This window comes from Gekko japonicus, unplaced genomic scaffold (genome assembly GCF_001447785.1).
Source record: "Gekko japonicus isolate JY-2015 unplaced genomic scaffold, Gekko_japonicus_V1.1 scaffold2150, whole genome shotgun sequence".
Lineage (NCBI taxonomy): Eukaryota > Metazoa > Chordata > Lepidosauria > Squamata > Gekkonidae > Gekko > Gekko japonicus.
This window is the reverse complement of record NW_015168719.1, coordinates 112576-124296: the sequence shown is the minus strand read 5'-3', so window position 1 is coordinate 124296 and position 11721 is coordinate 112576.

The window sequence follows — 11721 nt, the reverse complement described above, 5'->3', positions numbered from 1 at the left end:
CCCCCCCCCCAATAGCTGGCAATCCAAAACAGTCCATTGGAGCTTGAGCGGTGGGTGTTGCCTTCTGGCACACTTCCGGTGATTTCAGGGGGTGTGGCATATGCAAATAAGTTATGCTAATGAGTTATGCTAATGAGCTCCTACACCTCTTTTTCTACGAAATGACCCCTGGAGATAACCCTTTTAATCACCAGAGTCCCTCTAAGCAGTTCTCTTTCCCCACAACTGGGAGATTTTCATGGGCTAGCATTCAATGGTGGTATGTCCCATCCCACCAATTTATTCAGCTGCATGTTGATCTAGCCTCAAACTGCAAATCATTACATCTGCACAACCTTGATATAATCACCAGCTTTATCTCGGACTCATGGTACTAGTGGAATTATTCCAGTTTCTAAGGAAATGGCCCACTTTCCTAGAATGTGGGGCAGGTGCCACATCGGGGAACAACTCTCAGAAGCCACGCATGACTCCCAAGCCAGTGAGTGAGTATCACTGCCAGAATAAATGTTTGAAAATTGAAAGCTGTAGATGAAGATATTCTGCTGAGTTTAGCAAATCCTGACCCGGTGGCCGTGATTTCTTCATCTTTCTCAGGGTTTGACAAGATGGTACATTTATCCATGAATTGGGTCAGGGTTTTCCCAACCTAACTCAGATCTTCTAAGAGTCTGACATGTCCTGGTGGGAACAAAGTTCCCAAGTGTGCTGGTCTGAATCCATGTGGGGCCCAACTTCTCCCAGAATTACAAATGATCACTGGACTACTTTGATTAGTTTACCTACAGAAAATGGCTTTGAAAAGTAGACTCTGTGATATCACATCCCCAATGAGCTCCCGTCCCCAAACTCTGCCCTTCTTCCAAGGCACCAGGAATTTTTCAAGCTGGCAAGAGAGCCATTTTAGTAGTGTGCGGACTCTAATCTGGGAGAACCGGATTTGATTCCCCACTCCTCCACTTGCACCTGCTGATGTGACCTTGGGTCAATCACAAGCTCTGGCACAGCTGTGCTTGAAAAAGAGCAGTTTGTGTCAGAGTTCTCTCAGCCCCACCCACTTCACAGGGTGTCTGTTGTGGGGAGGGGAAGGGAAAGGAGTTTGTAAGCCGCTCTGAGACTCCAAGTGAAGGGCGGGGTATAAATCCAATCTCCTCCTCCTCCTCCTCCTCCTCCACTTAGCAACCCTAGTACCAGGGCCCAATTCCCATCATGAATCAGCTACAGCCATTCATTTCACATAAATATGCTGTAAACTATTAAGGCAAGGTTTCAACTATTCTGCCCATGTTGCTTGTTCTCGTTATTATTCTACAGCCATCTGTTCAAACATTCGGGTGTTGATCTCACTGGTCATTTGGTTTTTCAGTGTTTATCTGTGATTGTTATGGAATAAAAACCTATTTTGTGTCTGACTTGCCAAAATGAGCAAGCATTTAGTATCCATGCCATAGAATAGACTCCATTTCAGACTCTGAGCCCCTGTGTCATTGTCTGCCAATCAGCCAGGTGCCTTTCTGTCTCTGAGAAAGGCCAAGGATCTAAAAATAAATAGGAAGACAGCAACAGAGGTAGATGGGTGAAATAATCTCGGATGCTATGGACCTATGACTGTATAATTGTAGCTGGTCTTATATTGACAGAATAGAAATTCATAATTTAAATGTACATTTCTTCAACCAACCATAAGAATTCATCAACTTCAGCAGAACGGCACCCCATGTGAGCAAATCACGTAGAGCTTAGCTTTATGGAAAAGATAACAGATTTCATGGAACAGTCCAGGCAGTGGAGCTTGGTCCATTATATAAAATGAGGCAGTGCCCCACCACCTCAAGCTCCCCCCAGGTCCCTCCTGCCTGTCTCCTTACTGTCATTCCAAGGAAGTCCAATGGGACAGGCTGCACCTAGGTTATTGGGTTGCCAACTCAGGGTTTGGAAATTCATGGATATTTGAGGGTGGAGCCTGGGAAAGGTGGGGTTTGTGGAGGGGACGGACCTCAGCAGGGTATAATGCCATAGACCCCACCTTCCAAAGCAGCCATTTTGTCCAGAGGAACTGATCTCTGTAGTCTGGAGATCAGTTGTAGCTCTGAGAGATCTCCAAGCTCCACCTGGAGTTTGGCAAATAGGTATGCAGTTGGTAGGTTTTGTATGTCTTTTACTCAGTGCTACAAACAATCAAATCCCCCCTCCTTAAGACAGGCCCATTCACTCCAGTACACTAGTTTTAGGGCAGGGAGCTATCCTTATTGTTCCCCCTAAGTCCCTGATTGGTCAGTGGATCCATAACAATCAGTTGGCCAGGATTCTTAGTCTTTCTTCCTTCCCATGGAGGAAGGAGGGAATGAAAAAAATCTGACCAATCAGGGGCTGTCTCACATAGAGAATTCTATGGTTAACAAGGCTGAAATTACCTAGTACAGTATACAGTGTCTTTAAAGCTTCCGTCTCCCCCCCCCCTGTGGCAGCCATTAGGACTTGACTTCTGTGAACTGGCCTCTAATTTTCATGGAGGTATAAACCTATGTTTGGCCTGTACAACTTCAGATTGAATTGGGGAATCACACCACTGAATTCTTTTCTATCATAAACAGAATTCCTTCATACAGAAAGTCAAACTCCAGGAGAAAAAGTGTCCTCCTCTCAGACATGCTAATTACTGTGCACAAAGAACATATGTCTCATGACCTCCAACCCATGTTCTAAAGTGGTGCAACTTAGGGTTCCAGGTGCATGTCTAGAACCCCACAGGAGGCTTTAGCACAGAGATGTCGAACTCATTTGTCACGAGGGCCGGATCTGACATAAATGTCACTTTGTCGGGCCAGGCCATGTGTTCCATAACATGTAATGCCAGGTACCGGAGACATAAACTCTATAAAGGACAGCAGCTGGTAAGCTCTGAGTTGGTGTATCCTTGCTGCAAGGCCTCATGGGCTGGGAGGGGGATGCAGAGGAAAACCATATGGGCAGACTAGAGAGCCAGCAGTGGAGCAATGGGCAGACGCTCTCACACTGCTTGACTGGTGCAGACAAGGTTGTTCCGCCATGCTGAAGCCACAATGGGAGTGGCTCTGCCCACTCCGCCTCAAGCAGTCTCCTGTTCCCTCGCTTGCACTAGTTGCTCGCGGGCCGCAAAAGAGCACTGGGTGGGCCGGTTCCGGCCCCCAGGCCTTATGTTTGACACTCCTGCTTTAGTAGGTAGGTCATAGGGATTGTCAATATACCAATGTCATTTCTAGCTAAAACTCAGAAGTGACATCACAGACACGCCATGGTATCACTAGTCTCTGGGGTAAAATGTCTTCCCCCATTTCCCCTCTACTAGTCATTCAAGTAGGGGGAGAGGCCGGGAGGTGGCAGCAAAAGATCACCCATCAGATGCTGGTTTAGTAAAGGTAAAGGTTCCCTTTCTCGAAAGCCAGTCGAATCCAACTCTAGGGTTGCGGTGCTCATCTCTGTTTCAAAGCCAAAGAGCCAGCGCTGTCTGAAGACATTTCCGTGGTCATGTGGCCGACATGACTAAAAACCAAGGCGCACAGAACGCTGTTCCCTTCCCACCGAAGTGGTACCTATTTATCTACTTGCAATGTCTTGCTTTCGAACTGCTAGGTTGGCAGGAGCTGGGACCAGAGATGGGAGCTCACTCCGTCATGCGGCACACTCGGGTCTCGAACTGCTGAACTACTGACCTTCCACAGCCTGCAGTTCAGCGTCTTAACCACCAGCTCAGAAAAAAGGAAACTTTGCCATCAAGTCCCAGCTGACTTACGGCAACCCCGTGGGGGTTTTCAAGGCAAGAGACGTTCAGAGGTGGTTTGCCATTGCCTGCCTCCACTTAGCAACTCTGGATTTCTCTGGTGGTCTCCCAACCAAGTACTAATCAGGGCTGACCCTGTTTAGTTTCCAAGATCTGACACAATTGGGCTAGCCTGGGCCATCCAGGTCAGGGCAATTTCTGTTTCAACTGGTCTGAATTTCAACATTCCAACAAGCCTTCAGGTGTTCGTTTTGTGTGTGTGTGTGCATGCACAAAGTTATAAGTTATCTGATACCAGCAAGTCCTCGGAAACTGTGTCGAGAGTTCTGCTTTAGGGTACATCCGACTTTGCAGTGAAGGTATATTGGGAGGGGGGTTTTTTGGGGTTTTTTTTTTTAACCCCACATTTTAACTTCTAGTATATATTAGCGGGAAACTAAGTTGAGCAGAACCCATTAATGTCACAGTGATCGGTTACCAATGGAAATAAATAATTCATGATGAGGGGAATTAGTCTAATTAGCAGGCAGTTTGAGTCCTTTGATAAAACCCCGGCTCTAATTCCGTGAAGGGCAGGAAGTGGCTGCCATCAGTCAGCCCTGAAAAGATTAGCATCGATTATGAATGAGGTGAGACACCCTCGTGAAGTCATGTGTGTCCCAGAGACAAACTTAATATGTTCCAGAATAGGACACAGTTTGTTTCACCAACACATCATGATTGCTGCTGGCCTATTGTATGTAACAACTAGTACAAAAAGAGAGAGAGAGAGAGAGAGAGAGATCAGTACGCTTTCCCTATTGTTTGCTCTGTCCCCCCTCCCCCCCCGGTTGTCCATCATCCTGACAACTGTGCAAATACATTTTCCATGCAAAGCAGGGAATGCGCTTGAGATGCTTGTTAAGGTTGCGGGAGATGTCGCAGAAAAAGTGTCGCTGTCTTTCCAGTCACCTAAGATTGGGGGGGGGGGGGGGTTGCAACACAATCCCGTCAAAATACCACTTGTGAAAAGATGAAGGATTCCAGTGGGCAGTTATCAAGTGAGTCTTGCCTGCAATATGCACCATGTTGTGCCCCAAGCCATAGACAGAATAATATTTATCAGTCTTTCTATCCCACGCTTCCCACAAAAATCTCAACTACAAGTGTAGATCCAGGTATCTGAAAAAGGTGTGCATGCACATGAAAGCTTATACCTTGAATAAACCTTTGTTGGTCGTAAAGGTGCCACTGGACTCTAAATTTGTTCAAGTACGAGTGGTTATTCTCTAATTTAATCCCTGCATTCTCACTAGAGTGTATATCATGTACTAGTTAAATGTCTGTAATACATTATTTTGTAATCTTTTTTTGTTCTCTGATTGTACATTTTTAATATTTCATAGCTGGTAAGTAATGCTATGCGAGGGGAAGCCACAATCATGGCAGTACACTTGGTGGAGACCCGCACAGAGACCTTCGAAGCAGCTGTCCCTGATCTTTGGAACTCCCTGCACCAAGGTTTAGTCTCTTCCCCACAAGACTCTTGATGACAGCTAATAACTTCTTTATATTTTAATTTCAGGAGGCTTTTTAGACTGAGTTCTTGCACAGGCTTTATGCCGCCCGTAAGATAAATAATTTCCATGTCTAATGCTTTTTAAATCTTATATTTATGATCGTATTTGTATTTTATTACTTTGCAAGAGCTTTTCTAAAAGTGGAAAGCTGGTTTTGATAAATAAATAAGACAAGATCAGTTGTCATAGCATTTCCCGTTTATCAGTAACCTTGCTTTCCAAAATGATGGCCCAAAAACCGCAAAGGAAAATTCTTTTTGAGTAAAAAGAGATAATTTGGAGTGCAGTTTGGTTCCCATTGAAGCCAACTGGACCATGGATTGGGGGAGGGTGTTATACCCCTGCTGAGAACCCCTTATGTGAAAAAGTTTTATCGGAATTCAGGATAGCTGTAGAAGCCTCATATTTAAAACGTACATGCTGACAGAACATCAGCTGTGTTTCCATTTTTACTTATGAGCCTTTTCAAATTACATGTTTCCATCTTGCAGTTTGATACACTTAATGAAAAAAACTCCACTCTTCTGAGTTATTGTGTTGCCTGCCTTTGTTGTAGAAATTTATTTCTCCCTTTTAGTTATGCTAATTTTACTAGACAACAAAGACAATTTTTTTTGTATTTTATCTTTTTTTGTTTCCTCCTCTGAAATAATTAACATACTGGGAAAGTACTAGGATGCAGCAGATATTGGATAGAAGATTATATCCCAAGATTCTGAACAGCAGCATTTGACATTTTTCTACTCAGAACTCCAGCTATTGTAAAAGAGATTTTTAAAAGGTAACAATAAGTTGCTAATAATATTTTGTATGATGTGCATTGATTTAAACCATTACAATAAAATGGATGAAATTAGAGTGGTTGTCAACTCTGTAATTGATGTGATTAGACACACAGAGCTCTGGCAAAAGCGTATGTGAAAACTTCTTAATTAATTCCATTTTCTGATCTTGGCCATATCATGGGGAATTCAGCTGCCTGTCTTGAATCCAACAGGTTAAAACTGTGCGTGAATTCATTCAATATTCACCATCCCTTGCTTTAAAACATGTGCACGCACACTTCACTCCTGTTTCACTAGGTTTTTTTTTATCATTTTAAGGATGTGCAAAGAGACATTTTTGCAGATGGATGGCCCGTTTCTGTGAAGAACAATGGTCTGGCGTATCTCAGGAGGAAGATAGAGTCAAGTGATAGGGATTGGGTGGAAGCTTCTGTGTATAGAATAGGATTGCCAGGCCACAGCCAATACCCCGCAGGGACAAGCAGGGGGCGGTGACCAGGGCTATTTTGGGGCAGGAATGATCAAATGCACAGGAATGGAGTTCCGGCTGGCTCCTGAGTTGGCCACACCCAGCAGGAACTAATTAGCATAATAGGCCACACCCAACAGCAGAAACTCATTAGAATTGGCTACATTAGGGGTGTCGCCTAACATGCAAAGGAGTTCCTGCTACAAAAAAAACCTCTGGGTTTTGACAACAAAGTAAACAGAATAAGAAGCGAAAGGTGGGTGTGGCTGGATGACCACAGTTCTGGTAACATGGGGGTGTGGCCTAATATGCTAATGAGTGTCTGCTGTTGGGTGTGGCCTATTATGCTAATACGTTCCTGCTGGGCTTTTTCTACAAAAAAAGCCCTGGCGGGGACTATGGTAAAACTGTAGGGCATCGGTGACATCACCTCTCATTTTTACCGGAAGTGATGTCAGCACACTGGCACGATGCCATCATACACCCCTCCCAGCAGTTTAGGTGTCAGCGCTCAAAGCAGTATGTTTCTGGGAAATTTCCAGCTAAAGCAGGCAACCCTGATATAGAAAAGTCCCTTCATGTGGCCTTAAATGGCTTTAGAAAGAATTCATATGTGCATGTGAGTATGTGAACACCTGGAAGTCATGGCGACCTCTGGTGACTGACCCCTACTGGGGGCCTGGAGAATATTCAAAGAGGTGTCTGAGTGAAGCTTCCCCCCATCTCCTGGATTGCTGGTATTGCAAGGAGGTTGCCAGAGTCAACCCTGCTTAGCTTCCCAGATCTGACAAGTTTGGGCTTGCTTGAGCTATCCAGCTCAGGACATGTGGCCCTAAATGTCTTGATGTTTTGGTGTTATTTTATTTTATACTTTTGGACTTTTCCGCACTAGACCTTAAATCCTGGTTCAACCCTGTCTACATTCTACACTACACTTGAGTTCACCCCTGTATTTATCTTGTGGTATTTCCCCCCCCCCCATATTACACTGAGGTCACCCCTGGTTTCTCCCCACACTTGTCCCGGGATAAATGGATCTGTTATAACCAGGGATAAATGCAAGGGATTGTGTTGTGAGCTGAACTCTGATAAAACCAGAGATGAGATCCAAGTGCAGAAAGGACCGTTGTTCTCAGTTAACCCTTAATTGTGTGAATTTGTTTAAGAATTTATGTGCTGCTTTTCTCTGCAATGGGGACCCAAAGAAGCTTGCAATAGAAAAGTACAATGAAAACAAACAGGGAAGGGGAGGAAGAAATCTGGGTGCAGCGCTCTCTCTCTCTCACTTTCTCTCTCATTCTCAAACCCTTGGTGGGGATTGAAAACTGGGTCATGATGACTCTCTTGCAGGAGAATAGTGATGCTAAGAGGGAGGAGGAAGAACAAGGAGACCAGGAGAAAGGAGCTCTGGGTATTTTGCCTCTATGGCCCATGCGAAATGGCCCCAAAACTATAGCTTGTTGCTCAGTCATTCTATCTACCGATGAATACTGAACTTAAAAAAAATAAAATAAGTGTTATCTTTTGTGAGATGGGGGGGAGGAGGAATACCCTGGAATGATGTGCAAATGTCTCCAGAAGAACCAAACAAGTTTACAACTAATCCTCCTGCTTCAAAAAGCTAGAGAACTACTGACTGTATCTCACTGCATCACAGGAAATACAAAAAGAGGTAGCTAAACCACAACAAACGACCTTTCAAAATATATTTTGCCGTCAAGTCACAGCCAGTTTGTGGCCACCCTGTGGGGTTTTCAAGGCAAGAGACGTTCAGAGGAGGTTTGTCATTGCTTGCCTCTGTGTAGCAACCCTGATGTTCCTTGGTGGTCTCCCATCCAAATACTGACCAGGGCTGATCCTGCTTAGTTCCCGAACTCTGATGAGATCAGGCTATGGCCAGGGTGAACTTGCATATGGGTCTTCATAATTCCACTATGAATTTCTGTCCAGATGAGTGATTCCAGATGCACGCTTGGCAACAGTAGCTGCAAGAAAATTACCTCCTTGAGGAAAATCCCGAGACTTCCCATCATACAGTTTCATGGAATCCCATCATACAGTTTCACGGAATCATATTAAGTTCTTATCCACTGATTTCAAAAGCTACAGCCAGTCTGGTGTAGTGGTTAAGAGCGGCGGAGTCTATTCTGGAGAACCAGGTTTGATTTCCCCACTTCTCCACATGCAGCCAGCTGGGTGACCGTGGGCCAGTCACAGTTCTCTCAGAGCTCTCTCAGTCCCACCTACCTCACAGGGTGCCTGTTGTGGGGAGAGGAAGGGAAGGCGATCGTAAGCCGCACTGAGACTCTGAGTGAAGGGCTAGTGGGTGGGAAAATAAATCCAATTCCTCCTCCTCCTCCTCTTCTTCTTCCTTCGCTCTTCTACTTCTTGCACTAGCCCATCAAGAACTTCTGTACATGTCCAAGGATGAGCCTGACCTGGATGGCCCAGGCTAGCCTGATCTCATCAGGTCCTGGCTAGTATTTGGGTGGGAGACCACCAAGAAAGTCCAGCATTGCTATGCAGAGGCGGGCAGTAGCAACCCACCTCTGTACGTCTCTTGACTTGAAAACCCTACGGTGTCACCATAACATGGCCACATCTTGATGGCACTTTTCACCTCCACTGCATGGGCAAGGACTCAGAGGAAGCCACAAGGTCTCTTTGTGAATAAATGCCTAGCGTAGCCAGAGCAGTCCATATCTGGTTGCAGCAGCACTTGATTCTAACTAATTACAGTCACATTGGTGACCTTCTCTTGTGCTACAGTCTGTACAAATGGCAAATTGTATGTCATTAATGCACCAATATTCTGAAGCGAAGAAACCTCCTCCCTCCTAGCAGTGTACTGTGCCTCCTGCTCCATGACGGAACTGATGCCTTGCTCCTGGACAGGTCTGCTAAATGACAACACTTTTTGAATAATTCCACCTTCAACCCAGCACCTTGCTTTGATGTATTACAATGATAGACTGGAGTGTTCGCGCAATACATCACAAGAGTCAGCAGTTGCTCGACTCCAAGGATTGAGAGACTGAGCCAGCTGTTTTCCCTATGTATTCATGTCATGCATCAGCAGAACCAAAATGGCATGAGCCGGTATAGGAGAGAAACCTGAGATTTCTGCATAATGAGACAGAAGATTAGTTGTCTTATCTCTGAAAGTTTGATTACACCATTGAACCATCCAGGAGAGATGTCACTGTCCAAACTTGGATTTGGGGATTGCTCAAGTCTTCAGGCAGATTGTTTTGGGGTGAATTCAGAAGTCATGTTTTGATCTTGGAAAGAAAGAATCATGATACAGACCTCTGCTTGTGGTGCCCTCTCTTCAGATTCTCCCAGCTAGGTCATAGGCTTTCTCTTTAGTAGGTCCAGTCTTCTGGAATGGCCTAACAGAGTGCATATAGAGGACACCATCACTGGCTACATTTAGATGGCTTTGAAAAGTAGACTCTGTGATATCACATCCCCAATGAGCTCCCGTCCCCAAACTCTGCCCTAAGACACCAGGAATTTTTAAAGCTGGCAAGAGAGCCAGTTTGGTGTAGTGGTTAAGTGCGCGGACTCTAATCTGGGAGAACAGGGTTCGATTCCCCACTCCTCCACTTGCACCTGCTGATATGACCTTGGGTCAGCCACAAGCTCTGGCACAGCTGTGATTGAAAAAGAGCAGTTTGTGTCAGAGTTCTCTCAGCCCCACCCACCTCACAGGGTGTCTGTTGTGGGGAGGGGAAGGGAGAGGAGTTTGTAAGCTGCTCTGAGACTCCAAGTGAAGGGCAGGGTATAAATCCAATCTCCTCCTCCTCCTCCTCCTCCTCCTCCTCTTCTTCTTCTTCTTCTTCTTCTTCTTCTTCTTCTTCTTCTTCTTCTTCTTCTTCTTCTTCTTCTTCTTCTTCTTCTTCTTCTTCTTCTTCTTCTTCTTCTTCTTCTTCTTCTGTTTTACAAGGAACTTGGGGGGGTGGACAGTGAAGGTTGCCAACTTCCAGGTAGGATCTGGATCTCTCCAGGAATTACAACTGATCTCCAGACTACAGTTCCCCTGCAGGAAATAGCAGCTTTAGAAGGCAGTTTGTATGGCATCACATACCTGCTGAGCTTCCATCCCCTCCAACACCCCACCTTTCCTAAGCATCGCCCCCAAATCTCCAGGAATTTCCCAAGCTGGATTTGGCCACCGAAGTCTCAGTAGATATGGCTGTGCTGTTTTAGCTACTTGCAATTGAGCTAGTAGCCACCTTAGGTCCAAGGAAATGAGAAGGTATATAAATACCTTATATAGGTAAATAGATAAATAGAATGCTGAATGCTGTTCTTTGTGCAACATCAGTACCCATGGCAAAGACTGAAATAGTGTCAAGTGTCATTTGCTGCAAGTTTCTTTTTCAGCCTCACATGAACCCTTCAACCGGCTACTTCATTGCTTTGCACACACAAACGTTAATAAAGCAAGTGTCAAAGACCAGCAGCACGAGAGGCATTGTAACTGCACAGTGCCTAAGAGTTTCCTGGAATGAATTAAACTTTACAGGAATCTGCTAGGGGAAGAAAAGGAATGAGTCAGCCCAGGCAACTGAAAGGGCAGCAGACCACAGGTTCTCAGGTAGGTTATGAAACATTTGGGTGGAAAGCAAAATGTAAAATAATAAAGAGTTCAATTTGGAGAAGTATGCATTGCCTGAATGGCTTCTTTAGACTAGTGTCTTGTGACCCACTGAGCTGAACCCAACTCACTGGCCATGTAAGATGGCCTTCTAGGAGCTCTAGAACTCTGTCTGACCAGGGACTTAAGGTGTCGCCCGTTCTGAATGGGGTTGCACTCCCCTTGAAGCAACAAGTCTGTCATTTGGGAGTGCTCTTGGACCCAGGCCTACTGCTGCAAAAGCAGGTGGTAGCTATGACCAGCTTTGACTGGTTAACCAGATGAAGCCTTTCCTGGGCAGAAGAGAACTGGCCCATGTGGTGCATGTCCTGGTTACATCTAGATCAGACTACTGCAATGCACTCTACATGAGGCTGCCCTGTGTTCAGAAATTTCAGTTGGTGCAGAATGCTGCAGCCAGGATGTTGACTGATGTGGGTTGTAGGGACCATATCACTCCAATTGTGGCCCATCTACATTGACTCCCAATCTGTTCCTGTTGTAAA